At 40.7% G+C, this 16,928-nt stretch overlaps 1 protein-coding gene and 1 long non-coding RNA gene across 6 annotated transcripts in view; one reads left to right on the top strand and one right to left on the bottom strand.

Moving 5' to 3' along the window:
• The window catches only part of thrb (thyroid hormone receptor beta), a 155,936-nt gene that overhangs the window by 119,759 nt on the left and 19,249 nt on the right, over window positions 1-16,928 (top strand). The window lies entirely within an intron of this gene.
• Window positions 7,701-8,720, bottom strand: LOC144007034 (uncharacterized). The gene is made up of 5 exons (XR_013280029.1): window positions 8,590-8,720; window positions 8,389-8,494; window positions 8,212-8,320; window positions 7,937-8,005; window positions 7,701-7,844 (listed from the first exon to the last, which is right to left on the bottom strand). It is a non-coding gene; the product is annotated as an uncharacterized LOC144007034 (long non-coding RNA).

Genomic DNA, 16,928 nt, shown 5'->3' with positions numbered 1-16,928 from the left:
CGCAATGAAAAAGGATATGCTTGATAACTCCCCGGTACATGCTCCAAAAAATCCCAAACTTGACATGTATGTTTATCGTCAAGGCCTGAAATTATCTCTATGACAACATTCAGTTATATATGCAGCGCCACCTAGCCCTTGAGGCATGAAAAAAAAATACCCCACATACGGTATTTTGTACAAAAAATGTAAACTCATTCTAAGTGTGATAACTCAGTCATTTATGAATATTCTTTTAGTTTCCACCACTCAAAATGTTCACTGGCATCAGACTTATCCAAACATATATATATTTTTATTTATTTTTGATAGCCTCTATGGACATTAAAAGCAATATCGTGAATGAAGGATATGCTTAATAACTCCACGGTACATGCTCCAAAAAAAATCCCACACTTGACATGTATGCTTATAATCAAGGCCTGAAGGTATCTCTATGACAACATTCAGTTATAAATACAGCGCCACCTAGCCGTTGAGGCTTATATAAAAAAAAATTAAAAAAATACCCCACATACGGTATTTTGTACAAAAAATGTACACTCATTCTAAGTGTGATAACTAAGTCATTTCTGAATATTCTTTTAGTTTCCACCACTCAAATTGTTCACTGGCTTCACACCGATCCAAACGTATGTACGTTTCCATTTTGTTTTATTCATTTTTGATTGCCCCTTTGGACAATAAAAGTAACATTGTGCAATGAGTACAACGAGCGATGATGTGTATATACACTTTTACAAAAAATATCAATCAGGGCAACTCATTGCCTAAAAATAAAAAAGGACGCTGATTTTTGCAGGTCTTAACAATCACCAAAACCCGTTGAGCTTGACACACACTGGCAAAAAAAATATTCTACATGTAAACGTTTATTATGCCATTTTCAAAGAAATTTTGCTTCCAATATGCCTGTACCCCAACGTGCCAGTACCCTAACGTGCAAGTACCCCAACGTGCAAGGACCCCAACGTGGCCCGGGCTGCGAGGGCCCTTTATAGCTGCTCGCAGCTCTAGTTAGGGCCCGAGCAGCGGCGGCGGCGGTGCCGCTGCGAGGCCCTATTGTTTTTGTAGGAATTCTTCTTATTAGGGCCCGAGCAGCGACCGCTGCGAGGTCCCTATTGTTTTTGTAAAAATTATTATTATTATTATTATTATTATTATTATTATTATTATTCTTTATTCTCCGCAAACGATCGCGATTTTGGGTACCTAAACATTCACGAAAACTCACCGAACTTTGCACACTCCTCAGGCCCGGCGAAAAATTTGATATTATTAAGTCGTCATAACAATGCGACTCGATAGCGCCCCCTAGCGTAGAAAAATAAAAACCAAGCCCGGCACGTTTGCGCTAGAGCAACAAAAATTGGCAGGCACGTGTAGCACCCCGAGACGCACAAAAAAGTCTATTGGGACCATGTAGCTAAAATGTACAGGAAGTGAGCTATGAATTTTTTTATGTCCAATTTTGGCCTATTTTGGCACATTCACTGTGGTCATGCTTTTTCCCCCTTTGCAAACATTTTTCATCCAATTGACTTCAAACTTGGCATTTATCATCTCAAGACCTGAGAGAAAAACTGGGCAAAACATCTTGCCTTTTTGAAATACTATATGACGGGGGCGGGGCATCAAATATTGCCTTTAAAATTTCATTTGTCCAGAAAGAGCAAATGCTTAATAACTCCCATGTTCAAGCTCCAAAAAATCTCAAACTTCTCAGGCAACGTAATAGTCACGGCCTGAAAACATCTATATGATAAAATTCAGTTATACATATAGCGCCACCTAGTGGTTACAATAAATGTCATACTTTACGTTTTTAGCTACTGTGCTGAGCTTGTTGAAGGGATCCATTTGAAAATTGGTCAGAAAAGGCTTAAGATGTTGATCATGCCCCACACCGAATATTGTAACTTTTCGCCAAAGGGCGTGGCCGCTACGGTGACGCAAAGTCTGAAGATTTTTCGTGAAAATAAAAGCTGCATTAACTTGACCGAGATGATCCTATCTTCTCAAAATTTCACACATTTGATGAGAGTCCAGCCCTAAAGACATCTACTGACTTATATTTCATCTAACTGATAGCGCCACCTAGTGGCAATTTTTTTTCTTACGAATTTTCTTCTACGTTTTTCTCCAAACACGTTAACTGGACCTACCTCATATTTGCTCAGATGAGGGTTTCGGCCTTCATGATGTCACAACACGAAGTTTGTGAGTTTTCGCGAATTGCTGTGGGTGTGGCTAAGCGCTGTTCGCCAAGAAAACAACGCCAGTTTTGAGGGTCTAAACATGCACAGAAACTCATGAAACTTGGCACACACATCTGGCCTGGTAAAATGAGCAATATTTTATTGTTGATTGTGCTATTTTTACAAAAATGACTCAATAGCGCCCCCGAGAAGTTTTTAACGAAGCAGCCCCGGTTGTACGTTTAAGCAAGAACGACGAATATTTTTAGGTGTATGAGGGAGCCCAAGACCTACAAAAAAAGTCTCTTGGACCCATATGCTAAAATGAACAGGAAGTTGGCTACGAATTTTTGAATGTCCCATTTTTGACGATTTTTGCACATTCACAGGGGGCAGACTTTTGCCCACCTCTCCTACACGTTTCATCCGACTGAGTTAAGACTTGGCCTGGACCATGTCAAGACCTGAGCCAACGACAGGGGGAAAATTTTTGACTTTTCGAAATACTATATGATGAGGGCGGGGCATCAAAATTTGTGTTTCGCAATGAAAAAGGATATGCTTGATAACTCCCCGGTACATGCTCCAAAAAATCCCAAACTTGACATGTATGTTTATCGTCAAGGCCTGAAGTTATCTCTATGACAACATTCAGTTATATATGCAGCGCCACCTAGCCCTTGAGGCATGAAAAAAAAATACCCCACATACGGTATTTTGTACAAAAAATGTAAACTCATTCTAAGTGTGATAACGAAGTCATTTATGAATATTCTTTTAGTTTCCACCACTCAAAATGTTCACTGGCATCAGACTTATCCAAACATATATATATTTTTATTTATTTTTGATAGCCTCTATGGACATTAAAAGCAATATCGTGAATGAAGGATATGCTTAATAACTCCACGGTACATGCTCCAAAAAAAATCCCACACTTGACATGTATGCTTATAATCAAGGCCTGAAGGTATCTCTATGACAACATTCAGTTATAAATACAGCGCCACCTAGCCCTTGAGGCTTATATAAAAAAATAAAATAAAATACCCCACATACGGTATTTTGTACAAAAAATGTAAACTCATTCTAAGTGTGATAACTAAGTCATTTATGAATATTCTTTTAGTTTCCACCACTCAAATTGTTCACTGGCTTCACACCGATCGAAACATATGTACGTTTCCATTTTGTTTTATTCATTTTTGATTGCCCCTTTGGACAATAAAACTAACATTGTGCAATGAGTACAGCGAGCGATGATGTGTATATACACTTTTACAAAAAATACCAATCAGGGCAACTCATTGCCTAAAAATAAAAAAGGACGCTGATTTTTGCAGGTCTTAACAATCACCAAAACCCGTTGAGCTTGACACACACTGGCAAAAAAAATATTCTACATGTAAACGTTTATTATGCCATTTTCAAAGAAATTTTGCTTCCAATATTCCAGTACCCCAACGTGCCAGTACCCTAACGTGCAAGTACCCCAACGTGCAAGGACCCCAACGTGGCCCGGGCTGCGAGGGGCCTTTATAGCTGCTCGCAGCTCTAGTTCTTCTTCTTCTTCTTCTTCTTCTTCTTCTTCTTCTTCTTCTTCTTCTTCTTCTTCTTTATTCTCCGCAAACAATCGCGATTTTGGCTACCTAAATATTCACGAAAACTCACCGAACTTTGCACACTCCTCAGGTCCGGCGAAAAATTTGATATTATGAAGTCGTTATAACAACGCGACTCTATAGCGCCCCCTAGCGTAGAAAAATAAAAACCAAGCCCGGCACGTTTGAGCTAGAGCAACGAAAATTGGCAGGCCTGTGTAGCACCCCGAGACGCACAAAAAAGTCTATTGGGACCATGTAGCTAAAATGTACAGGAAGTGAGCTATGAATTTTTTTATGTCCAATTTTGGCCTATTTTGGCACATTCACTGTGGTCATGCTATTTCCCCCTTTGCAAACATTTTTCATCCAATTGACTTCAAACTTGGCATTTATCATCTCAAGACCTAAGAGAACAACTGGGCAAAAAGTCTTGCCTTTTCGAAATACTATATGACGGGGGCGGGGCATCAAATATTGCCTTTAAAATTTCATTTGTCCAGAAAGAGCAAATGCTTAATAACTCCCATGTTCAAGCTCCAAAAAATCTCAAACTTCTCAGGCAACGTAATAGTCACGGCCTGAAAACATCTATATGATAATATTTAGTTATACATATAGCGCCACCTAGTGGTAACAATAAATGTCATACCTTACGTTTTTAGCTACTGTGCCGAGCTCGTTGAAGGGATCCAGTTGAAAATTGGTCAGAAAAGCCTTAAGATGTTGATCATGCCCCACACCGAATATTGTCACTTTTCGCCAAAGGGCGTGGCCGCTACGGTGACGCAAAATCTGAAGATTTTTCGTGAAAATAAAAGCTGCATTAACTTGACCGAGATGATCCTATCTTCTCAAAATTTCACACATTTGATGAGAGTCCAGCCCTAAAGACATCTACTAACTTATATTTCATCTAACTTATAGCGCCACCTAGTGGCAATTTTTTTTCTTACGAATTTTCTTCTACGTTTTTCTCCAAACACGTTAACTGGACCTACCTCATATTTGCTCAGATGAGGGTTTCGGCCTTCATGATGTCACAACACGAAGTTTATGAGTTTTCGCGAATTGCTGTGGGCGTGGCTAAGCGCTGTTCGCCAAGAAAACAACGCCAGTTTTGAGGGTCTAAACATGCACAGAAACTCATGAAACTTGGCACACACATCTGGCCTGGTAAAATGAGCAATATTTTATTGTTGATTGTGCTATTTTTACAAAAATGACTCAATAGCGCCCCCTAGAAATCTTTAACGAAGCAGCCCTGGTTGTACGTTTAAGCAAGAACGACGAATATTTTTAGGTGTATGAGGGAGCCCAAGACCTACAAAAAAGTCTCTTGGACCCATATGCTAAAATGAACAGGAAGTGAGCCAACAATTTTTGAATGTCCCATTTTTTACGATTTTTGCACATTTACAGGGGGCAGACTTTTGCCCACTTCTCCTACACGTTTCATCCGACTGAGTTAAGACTTGACCTGGACCATGTCAAGACCTGAGCCAACGACAGGGGGAAAAATCTTGACTTTTCGAAATACTATATGATGAAGGCGGGGCATCAAAATTTGTGTTTCGCACTGAAAAAGGATATGCTAAATAACTCCCCGGTACATGCTCCAAAAAATCCCAAACTTGACATGTATGTTTATAGTCAAGGCCTGAAGCTATCTCTATGACAACATTCAGTTATATATGCAGCGCCACCTAGCCCTTGAGGCATGAAAAAAAAAATACCCCACTTACGGTATTTTTACAAAAATTGTAAACTCATTCTCAGTGTGATAACTAAGTCATTTATGAATATTCTTTTACTTTCCACCACTCAAAATGTTCCCTGGCATCAGACCTATTTATTTAGTTTTATTTATTTTTGATAGCCTCTATGGACGTTAAAAGCAGTATCGTGAATGAAGGATATGCTTAATAACTCCCCGGTGCATGCTTCAAAAAATCCCAAACTTGACATGTATATTTATAGTCAAGGCGTGAAGGTATCTCTATGACAAAATTCAGTTATAAATACAGCGCCACCTAGTCCTTGAGGCATAAAAAAAAAAAAAAACACTTACGGTATTTTGAACAAAATTTGTGAACTCATTATAAGTGTAATAACTAAGTCATTTATGAATATTCTTTTACTTTTTCCACTACTCAAGATGTTCACTGGTATCAGACCGATCCAAACATATGTACTTTTTAATTTTGTTTTATTTATTTTTGATAGCCTCTATGGACAATAAAAGCAACATCGTGCAATGAGTACGAGCGATGACGGGAATATATACTTTTGCAAAAAATACCAATCAGGTCACCTCATTCCGTAAAAATAAAAAAGGACGCTGATTTTTGCAGATCTTAACAATCACCAAAACCCATTGAGCTTGACACACACATCACACCTGGCAAAAAAAATCCACATGTAAAGGTTTATCATGCCATGTTAAAAGAAAGTTTGCTCCTAATGTGCCAGTACCCCAATGTGCGAGTACCCCAACGTGCAAGTACCCCAACGTGCAAATACCCCAACGTGGCCCGGGCTGCGAGGGCCCTTTATAGCTGCTCGCAGCTCTAGTTATTATTGTGTCAGTATAACACTTTTATTGTATTATATGGTGATTTATTCACCATCATTTGTAATCCTTTGTTCTTTCCTTATTCTCCATTTAGAGACCACACACACATACATACACACAGACATGTAATTCATCAGAATTATAAATACCATCATCATCATCACAACTCCTCAATAAAGAGTGGCATGAGAGTGTGAAAGTCTTCCTTATTGTTCTGGCCGGACAACCTGAGGAGGTTGAGAATATTGAATCAGTCCTCATACAGTCCTTCTCAGAGGTCACAAGTTTGGGTCTCCTTCCCGACACCTCCATTACAGTGTCTCTTTCCTTTTTTTATTATTTTTATTTTTTTTTTTTTTATTTATTTTTTTTTTTTTTTTAAGAGCTCAGAATTGTTCATTCGGTAGTCTTACCGATTCAACGTCTTGTCATCATTGCTCTTTTTTTTTTTTTTTTTTTTTTTTGTGTGTATGTGTGCGTGCGTGCGTGCGTTTGCGTGCGTGCGCGTGCGTGCGCGTGCGTGCGTGCGTGCAAATACGTATACATTTATACTCATTCATTCACCTAAAACCTTATAAATATCCCATTACCCTTCGCCTTAACCAGGTACTTCAGAATCTTGCCAGAGTCGTGAGGTTTAAATGGTCAGGAGACCAGAGAAAAGGTCAGAAAAAAAAGAAATAAAGAGAAAAGAAAGGTAAATCAAAGTGAAATCCAGCACCGACCAAACACTTCCTGCCTTCCCCATGATTACAAAATCAAAGTCTTACGCCAACCCCGGAAGCCTCTAAATTCCAGCAAATTTAGCGAGATCTCAAGAGACTAGAGGAAAAACAGTGTCTCTTTCCGTTGTGTCCATTTGCTGACTGCTGCATTCAGGTGTAGGCTTACGTGCACAGGGTCGTCAAATCAAAAATATTTTTATCTATAAAAACAAACTGTTGTCAATAAATCAAACAAAAACTACCATGAAGGCACGGTTCACAAAGTTTCCTCACCAAACTGGCTCGTTCACGAGGCTGAGTGCACATTATGAGTGCTGACTTGTACACAAACTGGTCACTAGGTGACAAAATTGTCATTTCTAATTAGCGTAAAGGCAACATCTTAATCAAACAAACAACACAATATTGGTTATGATGTCTACATGACAGAACATTGTCTAGCTTTAATTAAACAGATTTCAGCAGTTATGAGCGAATTCGCCAGTTTCAACACCATTGCTTAAATTTTAAAGAAACATTTCAGAAGACTACAAAAAAGAAGAAGCTTTGTTTAATTCAAAATAAAAACAAACTACATTAAACTTTGCCATATACACACACGCACACAATAAAAGTACAAAAACATAAAAGCTACAAAAACGACACAACCTCAGCCATTTAAGCTGCATTTTTTACACTTAAAAACATCAGTGTATCCTCCTGCACATTCAGAATGTGTCCACCGCAGACATAATTCACATTGCACCTTAAAAACAATGCGGAAGAAAAAAAAACACGCATTAGTGAAGCCCCCAAATTGTTTTTGAATAAGTGTAGTACAAGCATCTGTCACTGTACCATAGCAATGATGCTTTCGTCAGCATCAAAGTTCAGCATACCACAGGACACAGTAATCATCCACCGACACTGTAATAAAACAAAACAAACAATAAAACAGAGTCCTTTATAATGTGCTTAGAGACTAAGAGCCAAAATTCATTATTGTGATTAATATACTGTCATTTAGTTTTGGGTATTATAAGGGGAAGATTATAAATATTCTTAAAATACTTTGGATCTCTCAGCTTTGTGCCAGCAGGTGGTACTTTGCTTTATAATAATATAATAATTACCTTTGGATTTCAAAAGCGTGGCTGCAATTTGAAGCCTTGCAGCTGTCATTTCTTCCATGTTTGTTTCAACAGAGTCCACATTGCCATCTTTCACATACTGCTCTGCAAACTGAAAAGGCCATGGTTAGTAGAAATATACACATTAACCTCAAATGCGTGCATCCGGCTTGTTTATACCTTTAAAAGTAAGACTCCACAACTTGACCCATCTTGCTGCAGTTTGTGTGGCAGAGATTTTGAAATCCACTTCCGTGGCTCGGCCTTCATGCTCTTCCAGAAATTCCTGCAGTTGAAAAATGGTTGTTTAAGCAACATTTAGAAGTATTATAAACAACAAATATGACAAAGGACATTAAGACAATAACATTTTACACCAACCTCAAATTACGGACAGTTTTCCACTCGTATTGTTTTTCATTTCCCAAAGGGTCAATGACAATGACCCACTCTTTGTCCACTCTTACAATCTGTAAAAACTGTAAAAGCATGAGTGACGTAATCTTCATCAACCATTATCTCAAAACAATCTTGAGGCTAAAAGTAGTGTCTAATGGGCAAATCGGGATTTAGGAGAACATCCTACATCCCACAAAGGGTACATCACACTGATTTAACTTTTAAAGATTTATCCTTAAAATGAGTAGATCACAATAAAAGCAATTATATAACTATGGGAGATACCGCTAAAATCCAGTGACCACCAACATTAACTGGGCAGATCCAGGTTTGACAGTCAGACAAATTCATCTGAAAGAAAAACAAACAGAAACCAAAAAGCAACTCAATCTCAGTTCATATCCAAAATATAACCAAAATATAGAGACCTTTTGAGCAACTCTGAATTGGCCACAAAAGAAGAGTTCTGTTGCAATGGTTGCCTCCATTCTGTACACGGATTTCTGTGATTGCATGAATGTTAATGTGAAAATTTTAAATTAAAAAAATAGACAAGAAAAAAAAAAGCTATATGAATGACACTTACTGCTTTTTCCTGTAAAATTAGGTGTAAATAGGCATCAATGATCTGTTGAAATAGAAATAATAATAAAGATAAAAATTACTGGATATGAAGACAGACACATCTTCAACTTATGGTATTAGCGTGTCAGTGTCTGACCTCATCAGACAGCCACGTCTTTCCAGACAGGCTTCGAAATGAGCTGTTATACAATATGTTTGGTCCAATAATGGCTTCAACTCTCTTTTAGAGACCATAGTTTGTGCACTGCAACACAGGACACACAAAATTAATGTTATGAGTAAGTACTAAAAAAAATACTTTTTTTTAATTTATTTATTTTTTTTAACTGTCAATAAGGAACAAGCATGACTATGTCATTACACATAAATGCAAACAAATGTCCAATGGCTCAAAACCCGTGAGCAATACAGTGTTCCCTCACTATAATGTCTTCACTATAATGTGGTTCACCCAAGAACAGGTCAGTGCATAGGCATGCAAACAAATGACCAATGGCTCAAAACCCGTGAGCAATACAGTGTTCCCTCACCATAACGTGGTTCACCCGAGAACAGGTCAGTGCACAGGCAAACTCGCGTCCTTGATCCGAGAGTATTCTTTCAGGACAGCCGTGTCTGTAAATTAGAGTACAGAGGTTTTTTGCCACCTCGTCTGCCGATTTGGTTTTCTGGGGAAAGGCTTCCACCCATTTTGAAAAATTATCCGTTGTCAACTTCCGCTTACCCGCAGGACTTAAATCGGGAAATATGTCCTGATCGACTCTCCAATCAAAGGGTTAGAAATTCCCCTTTTCCCTCACCGACTCTAAGGCATCAGCGCGAGGAGACGGGAATTAGTTAAGCCGATATATCAAAGTGGATTCACCTAGGTTTGTTCACTGTCTTCTTATCATGAGGCCAATCCGTCTTCATCCACCTATCAATCCTGAGTGAATAACCACACAGAGCCCAGGAATAATAGTCTGAACACCTCACTTACATTGGCAGCTCCACTTTCATGAGTTGTTTGCATTTGTTATTGACCTAGTCATTTAATAATCCTTGTGAGGATCATACGGATTTGTTTCATATCAAGCTGGAGTATTTGACTTTATTAATACAGATGGAAACACTGGTTAGGTGTTATTCGAATGTACTTACCTTTTTCCGGACATCCGTTGCTGGTGCGTCCGTCTCGAAGAAAAATAATGCTGACTTATAAAAAGACCAAAAAGAATAAAAATAAAAATAAAAATAAAAATGAAAGGAACAAATAAAATAATTAATTCACATCTGGCTTTTCAATTATTTTATTTGGTCTTATAAAATGACCTTGGACTTATAAAATGTCCAAAAAGAATTAAAATAAAAATGAAAAGAAACAAATAAACTAATTAATTCACAAATTGTCTTTTAATAATTTTATTGACAATAATGATATAGCAAATATAATTAATCAAAATCTCATTTAAAAAATAAAACATAAAACCAATAAAAATAAGATGAAATAGGAAACAGGAAATCAAATTAATATTTAAACCTTTTATAAGAGCTTTCTAAGATTGATCATTTCTCAGAGGAGCTCAAGACCCGAATCAGAATAAGGCGTTTTTGGCCAAAAATAAATTAAAGATATGGGAGTGGTTAAATGGCTCTTACCCTACACGCGATTAATCTTTCATATCTTCATTTTAAACACCTTATTAATAAAAGTTTTGTACTTTACCCAATCTTTGAAGACTGATCCTCTCACGGAAAAAGTCAAAGTCCCTTCATGAAGAAACCTAAGTCCCACGAAGCCGCAAATCCGTCTTCAGCAACACACTCCATCCAGATCACATCGCAGGGTGACGAAGAAGAGCATCGGTCCTCGTCGAGGAGGGCCTCATAAACTTGGGTGCGTGCCACTGGTTTCATCATTGTGAGTGTGTCCTTCCGCGCGCTTGGGGGATTTCCAGTCCTTTCACATATCAATGCGCAAGGGGACTTTTGCTCTCGGTACTTTCCACACAAAATGAGTCATACGCGCATAACGTTGAATAAACACATACAGGAAACTGGTTGCTCGGCTGCGCACACCACAGAGCGCGACCAGTTCCTGTTTTTCAAAAGGAATTCGACGTGGGGCCAAAAGCTTCATTCTGACTCCTCTGTTCTACTCATAATACATATGTCAAGGGTCTTGGCTCTTATTCAACAATCATAACCATTAAAATCAATAACATCATATATAGTAATGTTCTAAACATAACTAAGCAAGCATGAATAACATGTATACACATGACATGTTAATCCCAAATTCTCTCAGGGAAACTTAACAGGTTAATTCTAGTTCTTGTTTCACATCATGCATGTCATTGTTGAGAGGACAATACATACAGGTAATCTTTTCACTCAATGCAGTTACAGCAATATTATCAGCGATTAAGACAGTATCGCTTGTAAGGAAAATAAAAGAAAGGACCGCAAAACTTCATAGTTGGCATCAATGTGCTGTGATCATTGATCCATAAATCAGGATAACAATTGTCGAATATAGATTGTGTATATGTGTGTTATTACTTAGTTCAGGATCCCATTTATTTACACTTAAATTGTATTTGGCCACTTCCACTTCCTTATATGGGTTGTCCGGGCTGTACTGAGTGCGGCTTGGTTGCACAGGTTTGGCGGCATCTGGTGGTTGCTTTAGGGAGCTACACACAGAGGCCATTTGGTTTGGTTTTCACTCATGTAGACACCAATTGGTCTCGAACTAAGAATTGAGTCTAGTCCATTAATTTGTTATCTCATTTTACATGATATGGCGTTTCATCTGACCCACTCAATCCACTCAATTCGACACCCCCTCCTAGAGATCAATGGTGTCCATACTGATCAACCGCACAAGCCCGTCACTCAGCTCCAACCAATCAACTTCATCCAATCCCCCTATGTCATCCGGCAACGGAGACACCGGGGATTCAGAAGGCAAGGAGCCCGACGGAGGATCAGCAAGAGGAGACCACAGGCCCAACTCACCTACAACCAGGGAAGGAGACGACCCCGTTCCACCCCCATCCTCGCCTGGCACACCCTCCGGGTCATCAACAGATGATGTAACCTTCGGAGAGGGAGTCACAAGCTTCACCAGTGGCATAACCTTACCAACTGGGACGTCCTGACGGGCGGCACTGGGTTCCCCAGGCTTGTCAACCCGGTCCAGGACGGGCGAGGAGGGTGTTACAGGCGCGTAGGGCCACTCGTCCCGATTAGGTCTGACCTGTCTCAAAGGAGTGGCGGCTACACAAAAGCCAGCCGGCGTGTTGAAAGTCAGGCGTTGAGTACCGTCAGGCAGGCGTCATATCATACGCATCAAAGGGAAAGTTCTCCCGATGAGTTCACCCTCATTGTTAACAAAATAACGTATTTTCTTCATGTTACTTTGAACCAAACCTTCCAACTTACTTGAGCTCGCGAGGTCAGCAAAGCCAGGCCATACCCAGGAACCACAGTGGATATCAGTGAAGAGATCAAAAACGAAATTTAGAAAAAGCCCGTCAGGGATGAGCCACATTTCTCTACTCTCATCATCTGCGGGCAAAGGATAGCAGCAGTGCCCGTAGTAAGCGTCCCCCACCACCCATGCGGACGTGAGGAGATCGCTTCCACAGAAGACACACCGCGGCTCATCCTGGTTATCCTGTCAAACACACAAACACAATTCGACAATCATTCTTAGATCTGAGGGGAGCCTAGAACATTGTGGCTCCCGGTATACACATTTTGATCTAGATCAAAGTCATCATCCGCACCCGCTCTATCGAGAGAATCCGGAACACCTCTACTACGGTAGAGCGAGGATGCGGTCGCTCTCCGAGTAGCGGAACCTTTTGGCGGGAGAGTAAAGAAAGCTGCATAGGTAAAAAACCAAATCACTAAAACCAATTGGTCGACCAGGCGTAACCAAAGGAGAATTGAAATTATTCCCCAAACTATACCCCACAATATTAATTTAGCTGTTCGCCAAATCCAAACCTTGCTGCCTGTAGCCACAGGGTTTTTCTGAAGGCGAGTTACCATATTCATGATATAGAGGGCCAAAGCAATGGCTAATACACCTTCTATCACAACAGCTCCGTATACAACCTCAAAGACTTTTATAGAGGTCATATCTAAACAAATCCAGCAAACCAAGAGGAAAGTTTCAGCTACCCCTCTTGGAGTTTTATAATAAATTTTAATTTGGCCATGCATATACACAATGAAGCATCCCAGTCCCAGCGTGTATGTACAAAACACAAATCGCAACACCAATACCTTGATAACAGATATTATCAAAATAATGGGTCGAGTTAGTTTCCATATATCCCATTGTCCTGTACAACAGTAAAGAAGCCATATTATGAAAATAATCCAATATTCAGCTTCATTACTCACATTTTGAAGGGCGCCTGGTCTCCCCCTAGTACCATTAACCGGGGCACTGCATGCCATGGTTAGATGTTGTTTTACTGTTCCGCCAAAAGATTTCAGTGAGAAGTGAGGAAGTCGGGGCTAGGGCGTGATATTTATAGTAAGGTCGATCCCGCCCCTTTCTGTAGCCCTTCCCCAATGCTCAGTAACTTCCTCTTTCTCGTCCCTCCCCAATTTGCCTGCAGCTCGTTGGCCAATAACTGAGCTTTAACCTTATTTGGTAAGGTTTTCTTCTTATGAATTTGGTGAGGAACTAACGACAAAGTTCCTTTTTTGATAATTGCAAAAGCTATTACCGCAGATAGGACAATACCTAAACCTAGCAGGAACCAAAGTCCTACTTCCTGTACTAAATTATATAATCCTGTACCTATCTCAGTAACCGCCGTCTCCGCTACATCTTCTACAATTTCAACGGCTGTTGTTGCCTCAGTTTTTACTACCCCTTTAACTGCCAATCCTATTCTTTCATACCATGTACATACATGGTCCCCTTTTTCATCCGCCTCATAACTGTGTCCACAATGCAGCCATCTCTCAGCAGGTTCATGGCATGTGCCAGGGCCATAGATTTGATTAAATCCCAACCAATCAAACCCCGTAATTACATACCCCTTACAAAGGTTCCTCCTAAATGCATGACCCTCTAAAATTTAAGAGCTTAAGAAATTTAGGTGACTTACCCATTGATGGAGCAGGAGTACCTGGCAGGTAATCAGCGGTCCCGTTGGTCCCTGGCTCCTCGCACCGGAATGTTATGCAGTTCCAACATGGTTCCCATGCTGGGCGAAATTCGGTACAAGTGTCATTTCGTGGGGCCGCCGGGTAGGTGAAATCAGGGGCGTCCTGGTCCGTCTTCAACCAGTATCCTCCCGTTGCATCCGGCAGTCTTGCACAATGTTCGTTGAAATACCAAGCAGGATCTCCTTCCCCGATCTGGACCCAGTTTGCTCTGATGATCCTTTGTTCTTGCTTCTCCAGGCATAATAGGGTAATATTGACTGTAGAGTCGTTTGCTGTACTATCAACCCGTCGAATCACTCGAATTCTGCACTCGGCTTTTGACTTTGCAGGGTATGTTGTACTTCTTTTCAAAATTTTTAGGTATTCATTATAATTCGTTTGGTTGAAGGTTCTAAGATAGGAATTTATCATTGCTATCTTCTCCCTTCTCCATCCTATTTCACAGGGGTTTTCCGTTTCGGCACCGCAGGCTGCCCTATTGTTTCACTTCTTCCTTTTCCATTCTTCGCAGACCTGCTTCACCTCCACTTTCCAGCACGTCTGGTTAGTTATTTTAGTGGTGCCATGCCGTATTTCCACTAGGTCGATGGGATTAATTGGGGCCACGCTGTCGATGCTAGCTTTTCGTCTCATCCCTGCTCGCAGCGCTAACAAACAATATATCAAGGATATTACAGCGAAACAAAGTATGGTAGTCAACCAAACTCTTCCATACCCCCAACGTTGTCGCCGGCGGTTGACGCGAAAGTTCATGTACACCCTGTCAGCTTCGGGTTGTTCGTGCACTGTGTCCAGCGGATCTTCATTTGCTGGAGTATCGTAGTGGTTCTCTAACCTTTTGCGCTTTGGTTGTTGTGTAATTGTTCCTCCATCGGAGTAGACATGCGGCCCTTCTCCCACCACTAGTGTCAGGGGGTGCGGCACGTTTAGAGTTGCAGGTCAGGGTATGTCATACACCGGGGTTTCGTATCCAGGAGGATTCCATCCATGGCGCTCGAGTCGTTCCCTTGCCTCGGCTGAACAAAGTTCTTCAGGTATTACTAACCTGCCACCGCTGCCACCGCAATCTTGCTCTTCCTCCATCGCTTCTTCGTAGCCTCGTTTCATGCCTTCGTTCTTTGGTTTTGTCCTTTGAGGACTGCTGTGTTTTGATATCTCGTTAGCTCCTCCTCCTTTCCTGGGGGTTGACTTTCATTACACAGTTATCTTTTATATTTATTTTCAAATTGTCTCTACAGCCCACTGAGCCAAATTCATTTATTTTCAAATAAGAGGGGTTTTTATTTTACTGGTAATCAATTTTCCTAGCGTTGCTTAGTCTATTGATTACTTATCTTCACTATGCTCGGCCCGCAATTCAGCCAATCTTTCTTGCATCTGATTCCGCAGAAATTCTTGATAATCAAACAACAGGGCCGTTGAGGGTCCTGGTGACTCCTCCTGCTCAAGGTTCACGGGGGTCTGCTTGAACCTCTGCACCTTGGCTTCTACTTCCCCGATTTTCTTTTCCAATTGTTTAATTTTTTCTCTCAATTCTCTTTGTACAGCGTCACTTTCATGGAATTGCTGAACTAAAGACACCCAATATGGCCTAAATTGCCCAAGATCTATGAAAAGATTGTGTAGAGCCGGTATTAATTCTCTCAGGAAATTTTCTACCAATTCTCTACTTGCTTCTAACCTGGTTATTCGATCCTTCAGCTCAGCAATTTCATCTTCCATCTCCCTCTTGTTGTTACTTCTTTGTAGATGTGGAAGGCTGTGGGTCCTGGTGCCTGTTCCAAAAGCGTGACAGGACTATCTTGAGGACCTTGTGTTCTCTTACCACGTCGTCCTCGCTATCTTCGCTCAACTCTAGCTTGTAATCTTTTTCTTCTGGCTCCTCCCCGTTAGAGGAGGCGCTCTCTCCTGCATCTGGCCCTTTCCTCCCTTCCGCCTTTGACCTCGCGGCTGGAGTTTCCGGTACTTCCCCCATTTCCATCCGTTCCTCTCGGGGAAGAACGGAAGGGGGGGCCTTTCTACACATTTTCACTAGCTTCTTCCATTTAGGTGAATTATTATACCTCCATGGGTTTGCCTTGTTAAAACTAGGGCATCCCCGTAGCGACCAATGCCTTTTGTGGTCGCCGACCATATTTCCGTCACCAGTACAACCCGGGTAGGGACATCCTTGCCCCCATCTTTTCCTCGGGCGACCTCTAAGGTCGAAATTCTCCCCTGACCTGGGTTTCTTGTTTTCGTCCTTCCCTAATGAACTAGCATTAAGTTTTTCTAGTTCTTCTGTGGATACCTGAGCTAATACCATCAACTTCTCATTACTACTAGACTCTATTTCTTCATCTCTACTTTCACCACTATACCTTCTTGTCGGTTTACCATCAAGGCAATCCCCATAAAAAGTACATTTGGGGTGTAGCCGTTCGGCTTCCTCCTCTGTACTCATTGATACTGCCATTCCCAAAGAGTATATACCCTCATAGGGTTTCACAGCTATCATAACTTTTACTTTTATCCACTATTCCGTGTCTGACCTCGGATCCCGCCGAGGCGACATCGCT

The sequence above is a fragment of the Festucalex cinctus genome, chromosome 19 (genome assembly GCF_051991245.1).
Source record: "Festucalex cinctus isolate MCC-2025b chromosome 19, RoL_Fcin_1.0, whole genome shotgun sequence".
Classification (NCBI taxonomy): domain Eukaryota; kingdom Metazoa; phylum Chordata; class Actinopteri; order Syngnathiformes; family Syngnathidae; genus Festucalex; species Festucalex cinctus.
The sequence above is the reverse complement of the archived record's forward strand: the minus strand, read 5'-3'. Positions and strand labels throughout refer to the sequence as shown.